Here is a 14358-nt window from a genome sequence, read left to right as displayed (position 1 = left end):
CACTGAACTTGAGAGTACCGAATTTTCCGAGTCTCGTAAACAGCTTTTACTTCATCGGTTTCAGTTTCTGCAGGAGGGTCACCTAGCGGTGCATCAAGCACATATTGCAGATTTCCGCCAGAGAGGAAGATCCTCACATGACGGAACCAGTCGGTGAAGTTGCTACCGTTGCTCTTAAGTTTCTCTTTCTCGAGGAACTGATTAAAATTGATTGGGGACGCCATCTCTACAACATATATTTGCAAAAGTTTAGACTAAGTTTATGACAAATTGAGTTCAAATTTTAATTCAACATAATTAAAAATCTAGGTGAACTCCCACTCAAAACAATATCCCTCGCATTGTTTTAGTGATCACACGAACCAAATCCACCGCACCTATGTCCGATCATCACGACACAAGGTGTGATTTCAATGGCGAACACTCAAAGTGTTCATCATATCAACCATATGATTCATGCTCTACCTTTCGGTATCACGTGTTCTGAGACCATGTCTGTACATGCTAGGCTCGTCAAGGCCACCTTAGTATCCGCCCGTTGTATGCACCCATTGTATGCGCTCGTCAAGTGTGCAAAACTGTCTTGCACCCATTGTATGCACTTGTTGATTTTATCACACCCGATCATCACGAGATGCTTCGAAACGACAAGTCTTGGCAACGGTGCTACTAAGGATGAACACTTTATTATCTTGAGATTTTAGTGAGGGATCATCTTATAATGCTACCGTCGCGATCTAAGCAAAATAAGATGCATAAAAGGATTAACATCACATGCAGTTCATATGTGATATGATATGGCCCTTTTATCTTTGCGCCTTTGATCTTCATCTCCAAAGCACGGACATGATCTCCATCATCTTCGGGCATGATCTCCATCATCGTCGGCGTAGCGTCAAAGTCAATGGCGCCGTCTTCATGATTGTCCTCCATGTAGCAACTATTACAACTACTTTGAAATACTACTCAACATGAAATTTAAAGACAACCATAAGGCTCCTGCCGGTTGCCACAATACAATAATGATCATCTCATACATATTCATCATCACATTATGGCCATATCACATCACCAAACCCTGCAAAAACAAGTTAGACGTCTCTAATTTGGTTTGCATATTTTACGTGGTTTAGGGTTTTCGAGAGAGATCTAATCTACCTACGAACATGAACCACAACGTTGATACTAATGTTTTCAATAGAAGAGTAAATTGAATCTTCGCTATAGTAGGAGAGACAGACACCCGCAAAGCCTCTTATGCAATACAAGTTGCATGTCGAACGAGGAACAAGTCTCATGAACGCGGTCATGTAAAGTTAGTCCGAGCCGCTTCATCCCACTATGCCACAAAGATGCAAAGTACTCAAACTAAAGATAACAAGAGCATCAACGCCCACAAAACCATTGTGTTCTACTCGTGCAACCATCTATGCATAGACATGGCTCTGATACCACTGTAGGATAACGTTGCATAGAAAACAAAAAATTTCCTACCGCGAACACGCAATCCAAGCCAAGATGCAATCTAGAAGACGGTAGCAACGAGGGGGTATCGAGTCTCACCCTTGAAGAGATTCCAAAGCCTACAAGATGAGGCTCTTGTTGCTGCGGTAGACGTTCACTTGCCGCTTGCAAAAGCGCGTAGAAGATCTTGATCACGATCGGTTCCGGCGCCACGAACGGGCAGCACCTCCGTACTCGGTCACACGTTCGGTTGTTGATGAAGACGACGTCCACCTCCCGTTCCAGCGGGCAGCGGAAGTAGTAGCTCCTCTTGAATCCGCCAGCACGACGGCGTGGTGTCGGTGGCGGTGGAGAACTCCGGCGGAGCTTCGCTAAAGCTACGCGGAAGATATGGAGGAGAGGGGGGCGGCTAGGGTTTGGGAGGGGGTGGCCGGCCACTTCAATGGGGAAGCCAGCTTGTGGTCTTGGGGTGGCCGGCCCCCTCCCTTGGCCCCTCATTATATAGGTGGAACCCCAAGTGTTGGACTCCAAGTCTTCGAATAAGACCCGAAACCAAAACCTTCCATATGGAGGGGAAACCTAGCCAAGCTAGGACTCCCACTAGAGGTGGGAGTTCCACCTCCCATATGGGGGGGTGGCCGGCCCCCTAAGGGGGAGTCCACTTGGGACTCCTCCCCCACTAGGGTTGGCCGGCCATGGAGGTGGAGTCCCATGTGGACTCCACCTTCCTTGGTGGTTTCTTCCGGACTTTTCTAGAACCTTCTAGAACCTTCCATAGAACCTTCCGCGACATTTTAATTCACATAAAATGACATCCTATATATGAATCTTATTCTCCGGACCATTCCGGAACTCCTCGTGATGTCCGGGATCTCATCCGGGACTCCGAACAAATATTCGAACTCCATTCCATATTCAAGTACTACCATTTCAACATCCAACTTTAAGTGTGTCACCCTACGGTTCGTGAACTATGCGGACATGGTTGAGTACTCACTCCGACCAATAACCAATAGCGGGATCTGGAGATCCATAATGGCTCCCACATATTCAACGATGACTTTAGTGATCGAATGAACCATACACATATAATACCAATTCCCTTTGTCACGCGATATTTTACTTGTCCGAGGTTTGATCTTCGGTATCACTCTATACCTTGTTCAACCTCGTCTCCTGACAAGTACTCTTTACTCGTACTGTGGTATGTGGTCTCTTATGAACTCATTCATATGCTTGCAAGACATTAGACGACATTCACCCGAGAGGGCCCAGAGTATATCTATCCGTCATCGGGATGGACAAATCCCACTGTTGATCCATATGCCTCAACTCATACTTTCCGGATACTTAATCCCACCTTTATAGCCACCCATTTACGCAGTGGTGTTTGGTGTAATCAAAGTACCTTTCCGGTATAAGTGATTTACATGATCTCATGGTCATAAGGACTAGGTAACTATGTATCGAAAGCTTATAGCAAATAACTTAATGACGAGATCTTATGCTACGCTTAATTGGGTGTGTCCATTACATCATTCATATAATGATATAATCTTGTTATTAATAACATCCAATGTTCATGATTATGAAACTAATCATCCATTAATCAACAAGCTAGTTTAAGAGGCATACTAGGGACTTCTTGTTGTCTACATATCACACATGTACTAATGTTTCGGTTAATACAATTATAGCATGATATATAAACATTTATCATAAACATAAAGATATAAATAATAACCACTTTATTATTGCCTCTAGGGCATATCTCCTTCACTAGATGGCCGTCTTCTCCTCATGTGCTATCATTGTTAGATCTTGTGAGCTGCCTAACATGATCAAGATCATTGATGGCGTGTAACTCACACGTTCGTTGGGAACCCCAAGAGGAAGGTATGATGCGCACAGCAGCAAGTTTTCCCTCGGAAAGAAACCAAGGTTTATCGAACCAGGAGGAGCCAAGAAGCACGTTGAAGGTTGATGGCGGCGGGATGTAGTGCGGCGCAACACCAGGGATTCCGGCGCCAACGTGGAACCTGCACAACACAACCAAAGTACTTTGCCCCAACGAAACAGTGAGGTTGTCAATCTCACCGGCTTGCTGTAGCAAAGGATTAACCGTATTGTGTGGAAGATGATTGTTTGCAGAAAACAGTAGAACAAGTATTGCAGTAGATTGTATTTCAGTATAGAGAATTGGACCGGGGTCCACAGTTCACTAGAGGTGTCTCTCCCATAAGATAAACAGCATGTTGGGTGAACAAATTACAGTTGGGCAATTGACAAATAAAGAGGGCATGACCATGCACATACATATCATGATGAGTATAGTGAGATTTAATTGGGCATTACGACAAAGTACATAGACCGCCATCCAACTGCATCTATGCCTAAAAAGTCCACCTTCAGGTTATCATCCGAACCCCCTCCAGTATTAAGTTGCAAAGCAACAGACAATTGCATTAAGTATGGTGCGTAATGTAATCAACAACTACATCCTTAGACATAGCATCAATGTTTTATCCCTAGTGGCAACATCACAACACAACCTTAGAACTTTCTGTCACTGTCCCAGGTGTCAATGCAGGCATGAACCCACTATCGAGCATAAATACTCCCTCTTGGAGTTACAAGCATCTACTTGGCCAGAGCATCTACTAGTAACGGAGAGCATGCAAGATCATAAACAACACATAGATATAACTTTGATAATCAACATAACAAGTATTCTCTATTCATCGGATCCCAACAAACGCAACATATAGAATTACAGATAGATGATCTTGATCATGTTAGGCAGCTCACAAGATCCGACAATGATAGCACAATGGGGAGAAGACAACCATCTAGCTACTGCTATGGACCCATAGTCCAGGGGTAGACTACTCACACATCACTCCGGAGGCGACCATGGCGGCGTAGAGTCCTCCGGGAGATGATTCCCCTCTCCGGCAGGGTGCCGGAGGCGATCTCCTGGATCCCCCGAGATGGGATCGGCGACGGCGTCTCTGGAAGGTTTTCCGTGTCGTGGCTCTCGGTACTGGGGGTTTCGCGATGGAGGCTTTAAGTAGGCGGAAGGGCAGGTCAGGAGGCGGCACGAGGGCCCCACACCACAGGGCCGCGCGGCCAAGGGGGGGGGCGCGCCGCCCTATGGTTTGGGCACCTCGTGGCCCCACTTCGTCTCCTCTTCGGACTTCTGGAAGCTTCGTGGCAAAATAGGCCCCTGGGCGTTGATTTCGTCCAATTCCGAGAATATTTCGTTACTAGGATTTCTGAAACCAAAAATAGCAGAAAACAACAACTGGCACTTCGGCATCTTGTTAATAGGTTAGTTCCAGAAAATGCACGAATATGACATAAAGTGTGCATAAAACATGTAGATAACATCAATAATGTGGCATGGAACATAAGAAATTATCGATACGTCGGAGACGTATCAGCATCCCCAAGCTTAGTTCTGCTCGTCCCGAGCAGGTAAAACGATAACACAGATAATTTCTGGAGTGACATGCCATCATAACCTTGATCATACTATTTGTAAAGCTTATGTAGTGAATGCAGCGATCAAAACAATGTATATGACATGAGTAAACAAGTGAATCATATAGCAAAGACTTTTCATGAATAGCACTTCAAGACAAGCATCAATAAGTCTTGCATAAGAGTTAACTCATAAAGCAATAATTCATAGTAAAGGCATTGAAGCAACACAAAGGAAGATTAAGTTTCAGCGGTTGCTTTCAACTTGTAACATGTATATCTCATGGATATGGTCAACATAGAGTAATATAATAAGTGCAATATGCAAGTATGTAAGAATCAATGCACAGTTCACACAAGTGTTTGCTTCTTGAGGTGGAGAGAAATAGGTGAACTGACTCAACATTGAAAGTAAAAGAATGGTCCTCCATAGAGGAAAAGCATCGATTGCTATATTTGTGCTAGAGCTTTGATTTTGAAAACATGAAACAATTTTGTCAACGGTAGTAATAAAGCATATGTATCATGTAAATTATATCTTATAAGTTGCAAGCCTCATGCATAGTGTACTAATAGTGCCCGCACCTTGTCCTAATTAGCTTGGACTACCGGATCATCACAATGCACATGTTTTAACCAAGTGTCACAAAGGGGTACCTCTATGCCGCCTGTACAAAGGTCTAAGGAGAAAGCTCGCATTGGATTTCTCGCTATTGATTATTCTCAACTTAGACATCCATACCGGGACAACATAGACAACAGATAATGGACTCCTCTTTTATGCATAAGCATGTAACAACAATTAATAATTCTTCTCATATGAGATTGAGGATATTTGTCCAAAACTGAAACTTCCACCATGGATCATGGCTTTAGTTAGCGGCCCAATGTTCTTCTCTAACAATATGCATGCTTAACCATAAGGTGGTAGATCTCTCTTACTTCAGACAAGACGGACATGCATAGCAACTCACATGAAATTCAACAAAGAGTAGTTGATGGCGTCCCCAGTGAACATGGTTATCGCACAACAAGCAACTTAATAAGAGATAAAGTGCATAATTACATATTCAATACCACAATAGTTTTTAAGCTATTTGTCCCATGAGCTATATATTGCAAAGGTGAATGATGGAATTTTAAAGGTAGCACTCAAGCAATTTACTTTGGAATGGCGGAAAATACCATGTAGTAGGTAGGTATGGTGGACACAAATGGCATAGTGGTTGGCTCAAGTATTTTGGATGCATGAGAAGTATTCCCTCTCGATACAAGGTTTAGGCTAGCAAGGCTTATTTGAAACAAACACAAGGATGAACCGGTGCAGCAAAACTCACATAAAAGACATATTGAAAACATTATAAGACTCTACACCGTCTTCCTTGTTGTTCAAACTCAATACTAGAAATTATCTAGACCTTAGAGAAACCAAATATGCAAACCAAATTTTAGCATGCTCTATGTATTTCTTCATTAATGGGTGCAAAGCATATGATGCAAGAGCTTAAACATGAGCACAACAATTGCCAAGTATCACATTACCCAAGACATTTATAGCAATTACTACATGTATCATTTTCCAATTCCAACCATATAACAATTTAACGAAGAAGAAACTTCGCCATGAATACTATGAGTAGAAGCTAAGGACATACTTGTCCATATGCTACAGCGGAGCGTGTCTCTCTCCCATAAAGTGAATGCTAGGATCCATTTTATTCAAACAAAACAAAAAACAAAAACAAACCGACGCTCCAAGAAAAGCACATAAGATGTGATGGAATAAAAATATAGTTTCAGGGGAGGAACCTGATAATGTTGTCGATGAAGAAGGGGATGCCTTGGGCATCCCCAAGCTTAGACGCTTGAGTCTTCTTAGAATATGCAGGGGTGAACCGCCGGGGCATCCCCAAGCTTAGAGCTTTCACTCTCCTTGATCATGTTGCATCATACTCCTCTCTTGATCCTTGAAAACTTCCTCCACACCAAACTTAGAACAACTCATTAGAGGGTTGGCGACAATAAAAATTAACATATTCAGAGGTGACACAATCATTCTTAACACTTCTGGACATTGCATAGAGCTACTGGACATTAATGGATCAAAGAAATTCATCCAACATAGCAAAAGAGGCAATGCGAAATAAAAGGCAGAATCTGTCAAAACAGAACAGTTCGTATTGACGAATTTTATTAGGCCACCAGACTTGCTCAAATGAAAATGCTCAAATTTAATGAAAGTTGCATACATATCTGAGGATCATGCACGTAAATTGGCTTAATTTTCTGAGCTACCTACAGGGAGGTAGACCCAGATTCGTGACAGCAAAGAAATCTGGAACTGTGCAGTAATCCAAATCTAGTACTTACTTTACTATCAAAGACTTTACTTGGCACAACAAAACACTAAACTAAGATAAGGAGAGGTTGCTACAGTAGTAAACAACTTCCAAGACACAAAATAAAAACAAAGTACTGTAGATAAAAACATGGGTTGTCTCCCATAAGCGCTTTTCTTTAACGCCTTTCAGCTAGGCGCAGAAAGTGTGTATCAAGTATTATCAAAGGGTGGTGCATTCTCAACGGGGTGTGGAGTTTTCTCAACTATGCATCTTATATTTTCTATGTGAGTTTCAGAGGCTCCCTTTTCATTAGTCTTGGGCTTGCTACTCTCATCAAACAAATCTTCAGGAACAATCCAATCAAAATTCTTTTCTAGTGCCTCACACATTCCCAAGAGCTTGCAAGGTATTGATGTTTTAGTATCCCCCTCATAATTAACTTCATTAGTGTACTTTTGTCTATCCTTTTCCATCCTCTCAAGGGTACTGGCAAAGTTGGTATAAGAGCCTAGCATATTATATTTAGTGAAGACTTTTCTAGCTTCTCTCGCTATTCCCCCAAATTCTTTAAGAAGGGTTTCTAAAACAAAATCTTTTTTTCCCCTTCTTCCATATCACCAAGTGTGAGAAACATGTGTTGGATTATAGGATTGAGATTAACAAATTTAGTTTCCAACATGTGAACTAAAGCAGCAGCAGCAATTTCATAGGTGGGGGCAAGGTCTACCAAGTGTCTATCCTCAAAATCGTCAACGGTTCTGACATGGTTGAAAAATTCCTCTATATTATTTCTCCCAATTATAGACCCACGTCCTACCGGTATATCTTTCGTGGTAAAATTAAAAGGAAACATGATGAATCAAGTAAGGTAAATGCAAGTAACTAATTTTTTGTGTTTTTGATATAGCAAACAAGATAGCAAATAAAGTAAAACTAGCAACTAATTTTTTTGTATTTTGATTTAGTGCAGCAAACAAAGTAGTAAATAAAACTAAGCAAGATGAAAACAAAGTAAAGAGATTGAGAAGTGGAGACTCCCCTTGCAGCGTGTCTTGATCTCCCCGGCAACGGCGCCAGAAAAAGAGCAAGAAGTCTTGAGAAGTGGAGACTTCTTGTTGTCTACATATCACACATGTACTAATGTTTCGGTTAATACAATTATAGCATGATATATAAACATTTATCATAAACATAAAGATATAAATAATAACCACTTTATTATTGCCTCTAGGGCATATCTCCTTCACTAGATGGCCGTCTTCTCCTCATGTGCTATCATTGTTAGATCTTGTGAGCTGCCTAACATGATCAAGATCATTGATGGCGTGTAACTCACACGTTCGTTGGGAACCCCAAGAGGAAGGTATGATGCGCACAGCAGCAAGTTTTCCCTCAGAAAGAAACCAAGGTTTATCGAACCAGGAGGAGCCAAGAAGCATGTTGAAGGTTGATGGCGGCGGGATGTAGTGCGGCGCAACACCAGGGATTCCGGCGCCAACGTGGAACCTGCACAACACAACCAAAGTACTTTGCCCCAACGAAACAGTGAGGTTGTCAATCTCACCGGCTTGCTGTAGCAAAGGATTAACCATATTGTGTGGAAGATGATTGTTTGCAGAAAACAGTAGAACAAGTATTGCAGTAGATTGTATTTCAGTATAGAGAATTGGACCGGGGTCCACAGTTCACTAGAGGTGTCTCTCCCATAAGATAAACAGCATGTTGGGTGAACAAATTACAGTTGGGCAATTGACAAATAAAGAGGGCATGACCATGCACATACATATCATGATGAGTATAGTGAGATTTAATTGGGCATTACGACAAAGTACATAGACCGCCATCCAACTGCATCTATGCCTAAAAAGTCCACCTTCAGGTTATCATCCGAACCCCCTCCAGTATTAAGTTGCAAAGCAACAGACAATTGCATTAAGTATGGTGCGTAATGTAATCAACAACTACATCCTTAGACATAGCATCAATGTTTTATCCCTAGTGGCAACAGCACAACACAACCTTAGAACTTTCTGTCCTTGTCCCGGTGTCAATGGAGGCATGAACCCACTATCGAGCATAAATACTCCCTCTTGGAGTTACAAGCATCTACTTGGCCAGAGCATCTACTAGTAACGGAGAGCATGCAAGATCATAAACAACACATAGATATAACTTTGATAATCAACATAACAAGTATTCTCTATTCATCGGATCCCAACAAACGCAACATATAGAATTACAGATAGATGATCTTGATCATGTTAGGCAGCTCACAAGATCCGACAATGATAGCACAATGGGGAGAAGACAACCATCTAGCTACTGCTATGGACCAAAAACAGCAGAAAACAGCAGAAAACATTTCGTTACTAGGATTTCTGAAACCAAAAACAGCAGAAAACAGCAACTGGCACTTCGGCATCTTGTTAATAGGTTAGTTCCAGAAAATGCACGAATATGACATAAAGTGTGCATAAAACATGTAGATAACATCAATAATGTGGCATGGAACATAAGAAATTATCGATACGTCGGAGACGTATCAATCATCTATTTGTAATGCTACATGTTGCGTTTGTTGGGATCCGATGAATATTGAATGCTATGTTATGTTGATTATCAATCTATCATCTATGTGTTGTTTATGATCTTGCATGCTCTCCGTTATTAGTAGAGGCTCTGGCCAAGTCGTTACTTGTAACTCCAAGAGGGAGTATTTATGCTCGATAGTGGGTTCATGCCTCCATTAAATGCAGGACGATGTGAAAGTTCTAAGGTTGTGGATGTGATGTTGCCACTAGGGATAAAACATCAATGCTATGTCTAAGGATGTATTTGTTGATTACATTACGCACCATACTTAATGAAATTGTCTGTTGTTTGCAACTTAATACTGGAGGGGGTTCGGATGATAACCTGAAGGTGGACTTTTTAGGCATAGATGCATGCTGGATAGCGGTCTATGTACTTTGTCGTAATGCCCAATTGAATCTCACACTACTCATCATAACATGTATGTGCATTGTCATGCTATCTTTATTTGTCAATTGCCCAACTGTAATTTGTTCACCCAACATGCTATTTCTTATGGGAGAGACACCACTAGTGAACTGTGGACCCCGGTCCATTCTTTTACATCGAATACAATCTACTGCAATACTCGTCCTACTGTTTTCTGCAAACATCATCATCCACACTATACATCTAATCCTTTGTTACAGCAAGCCGGTGAGATTGACAACCTCACTGTTAAGTTGGGGCAAAAGTATCTTGGTTGTGTTGAGCAGGTTCCACGTTGGCGCCAGAATCCCTGGTGTTGCGCCGCACTACACTCCGCCGCCATCAACCTTCAACGTGCTTCTTGGCTCCTACTGGTTCGATAACCTTGGTTTCTTACTGAGGGAAAAACTTGCCGCTGTACGCATCATACCTTCCTCTTGGGGTTCCCAACGGACGTGTGCTTTACCGTCACAAGCAGCAAAGCTTTTTCTGGCGCCGTTGCCGGGGACGTGAAGGAAAATTACACCATAGAGATTTCTAACTCCCACGTCAACTTCACGCCAGCAAACTTTTTCTGGCGCCGTTGCCGGGGAGATCAAGACACGCTGCAAGGGGAGTCTCCACTTCCAATCTCTTTACTTTGTTTTTGTCTTGCTTTACTTTTATTTACTTCTTGTTTGCTGCACTATATCAAAATACAAAAAAATTAGTTGTTAGCTTTACTTTATTTACTGTCTTGTTTGCCATATTAAAAACACAAAAAAATTAGTTACTTGTTTTTACTTTATCTAGTTTGCTTTATTTACTATTGCTAAAATGGGTACTCCTGAAAGTACTAAGTTGTGTGACTTCACAAACACAAATAATAATGATTTCTTATGCACACCTATTGCTCCACCTGCTACTACAGCAGAATTCTTTGAAATTCAACCTGCTTTATTGAATCTTGTTATGAGAGAGCAATTTTCTGGTGTTAGTTCTGATGATGCTGCTGCCCATCTTAATAATTTTGTTGAACTATGTGAAATGCAAAAGTATAATGATGTAGATGGTGACATTATAAAATTAAAATTGTATCCTTTCTCATTAAGAGGAAGAGCTAAAGATTGGTTGCTATCTTTGCCTAAGAATAGTATTGATTCATGGACTAAATGTAAGGATGCTTTCATTGGTAGATATTATCCTCCTGCTAAAATTATATCTTTGAGAAGTAGTATAATGAATTTTAAGCAATTGGATAATGAGCATGTTGCCCAAGCATGGGAAAGAATGAAATCTTTGGTTAAAAATTGCCCAACCCATGGACTGACTACTTGGATGATCATCCAAACCTTTTATGCAGGACTGAATTTTTCTTCGCGGAACCTATTGGATTCAGCTGCTGGAGGTACTTTTATGTCCATCACTCTAGGCGCCGCAACAAAGCTTCTTGATAATATGATGATTAATTACTCTGAATGGCACACGGAAAGAGCTCCACAAGGTAAGAAGGTAAATTCTGTTGAAGAAACCTCCTCCTTGAGTGATAAGATTGATGCTATTATGTCTATGCGTGTGAATGGTAGGACTAATGTTGATCCTAATAATGTTCCGTTAGCTTCATTGGTTGCTCAAGAAGAACATGTTGATGTGAACTTCATTAAAAATAATAATTTCAACAACAATGCTTATCGGAACAATTCTAGTAACAACTATAGGACATATCCTTATAATAATGGTAACAGTTATGGGAATTCTTATGGGAATTCTTACAACAATAATAGGAATACACCCCCTGGACTTGAAGCCATGCTTAAATAATTTATTAGTTCACAAACTGCTTTTAACAAATCTGTTGAAGAAAAGCTTGGGAAAATTGATATACTTGCTTCTAAAGTCGATAGTCTTGCTGCTGATGTTGATCTTTTGAAATCGAAAGTTATGCCTAATGAAAATAAAGATATTAAGTCATTTGCTACAGCAAACGCCATCCAAGTTAGAATTAATGAGAATATAAGATTGATGGCCGAATTGCGTGCTAGGTGGGAGAAAGAAGAAGATGCTAAAGATAATAATGTAGCTAAAGTTTGGACTATTACCACTACTAGTAATGCTAATGCTTCACATGTTGCTACACCTCCTACTATCAATGATAAAATAATTGGTGTTGGCAATGTTTCCACTTCTAATGCAGAGCCTGCAAAACTGCCGGAACCTGCTAAAACTGCTGAAATTGCTTGTGATAAAACTGCTGAAATTTTTTCCAATGTTGGGGACAATGATCCCATTGCTTTAGATCATAATGGTTTAGATTTTGATGATTGTCACATCTCTGAAGTTATAAAGTTCTTACAAAAACTTGCTAAAAGTCCTAATGCTAGTGCTATAAATTTGGCCTTTACAAAACATATTACAAATGCTCTCATAAAAGCTAGAGAAGAGAAATTAAATCGTGAAGCTTCTATTCCTAGGAAGTTAGAGGATGGTTGGGAGCCCATCATTAAGATGAAGGTCAATGATTTTGATTGTAATGCTTTATGTGATCTTGATGCAAGTATTTCCGTTATGCCTAGGAAAATCTATAATATGCTTGACTTGCCACCATTGAAAAATTGTTATTTGGATGTTAATCTTGCTGATAACTCTACAAAGAAACCTTTGGGGAGGGTTGATAATGTTCGCATTACGGTTAACAATAACCTTGTCCCCGTTGATTTTGTTGTCTTGGATATTGAATGCAATGCATCTTGTCCCATTATATTGGGAAGACCTTTTCTTCGAACTGTTGGTGCTATTATTGATATGAAGGAAGGTAATATTAAATATCAATTTCCTCTCAAGAAAGGTATGGAACACTTCCCTAGAAAGAGAATGAAGTTACCTTTTGATTCTATTGTTAGAACAAATTATGATGTTGATGCTTCGTCTCTTGATAATACTTGATACACACTTTCTGCGCCTAGCTGAAAGGCGTTAAAGAAAAGTGCTTATGGGAGACAACCCATGATTTTACTACAGCACTTTTATTTTATAATTGAGTCTTGGAAGTTGTTACTACTGTAGAAACCTCTCCTTATCTTTATTTTATTGCATTGTTGTGCCAAGTAAAGTCTTTGATAGTAAGGTTCATACTAGATTTGGATTACTGCGCAGAAACAGATTTCTTGCTGACACGAATTTGAGCAGTAGTCTCTGTAGGTAACTCAAAAAAATCTGCCAATTTACGTGAGTAATCCTCAGATATGTACGCAACTTTCATTCAATTTGAGAATTTTCAATTGAGCAAGTCTGGTGCACCTAAAAAAATCGTCTTTACGGACTGTTCTGTTTTGACAGATTCTGCCTTTTATTTCGCATTGCCTGTTTTGCTATGCTTGATGGATTTCTTTATTCCATTAACTTTCAGTAGCTTTGTGCAATGTCCAGAAGTGTTAAGAGTGATTATGTCACCTCTGAACATGTGAATTTTGATTATGCACTAACCCTCTAATGAGTTGTTTTGAGTTTGGTGTGGAGGAAGTTTTCAAGGATCAAGAGAGGAGGATGATACAATATGATCAAGGAGAGTGAAAGTTCTAAGCTTGGGGATGCCCCGGTGGTTCATCCCTGCATATTTCAAGAAGACTCAAGCATCTAAGCTTGGGTATGCCCAAGGCATCCCCTTCTTCATCGACAACATTATCAGGTTCCTCTAGTGAAACTATATTTTTATTCCATCACATCTTATGTGCTTTACTTGGAGCGTCTGTATGTTTTTGTTTTTGTTTTGTTTGAATAAAGTTGGATCCTAGCATTCATTGTCTGGGAGAGAGACACGCTCCAATGTTGCATATGAACAAATATATTCTTAGCTTTATCCTTAATGTTCATGGCGAAGGTTGAAACTGCTTCGTTAATTGTTATATGGTTGGAAACAGAAAATGCTACATGTGGTAATTGGTATAATGTCTTGAATAATTTGATACTTGGCAATTGTTGTGCTCATATGGATCATGTTTAAGCTCTTGCATCATATACTTTGCACCTATTAGTGAAGAAATACATAGAGCTTGCTAAAATTTGGTTTGCATGATTGGTCTCTCTAAGGTCT

At 40.4% G+C, this 14358-nt stretch overlaps 1 protein-coding gene across 1 annotated transcript in view; it reads right to left on the bottom strand.

Annotated features, from left to right (window-relative positions):
• LOC139832431 (uncharacterized) overlaps nucleotides 1-14358 on the bottom strand; it is a 40050-nt gene that overhangs the window by 22500 nt on the left and 3192 nt on the right. The window lies entirely within an intron of this gene.

This window comes from Lolium perenne, chromosome 6 (assembly GCF_019359855.2).
Source record: "Lolium perenne isolate Kyuss_39 chromosome 6, Kyuss_2.0, whole genome shotgun sequence".
NCBI classification, from domain to species: Eukaryota; Viridiplantae; Streptophyta; class Magnoliopsida; order Poales; family Poaceae; genus Lolium; species Lolium perenne.
The sequence above is the reverse complement of the archived record's forward strand: the minus strand, read 5'-3'. Positions and strand labels throughout refer to the sequence as shown.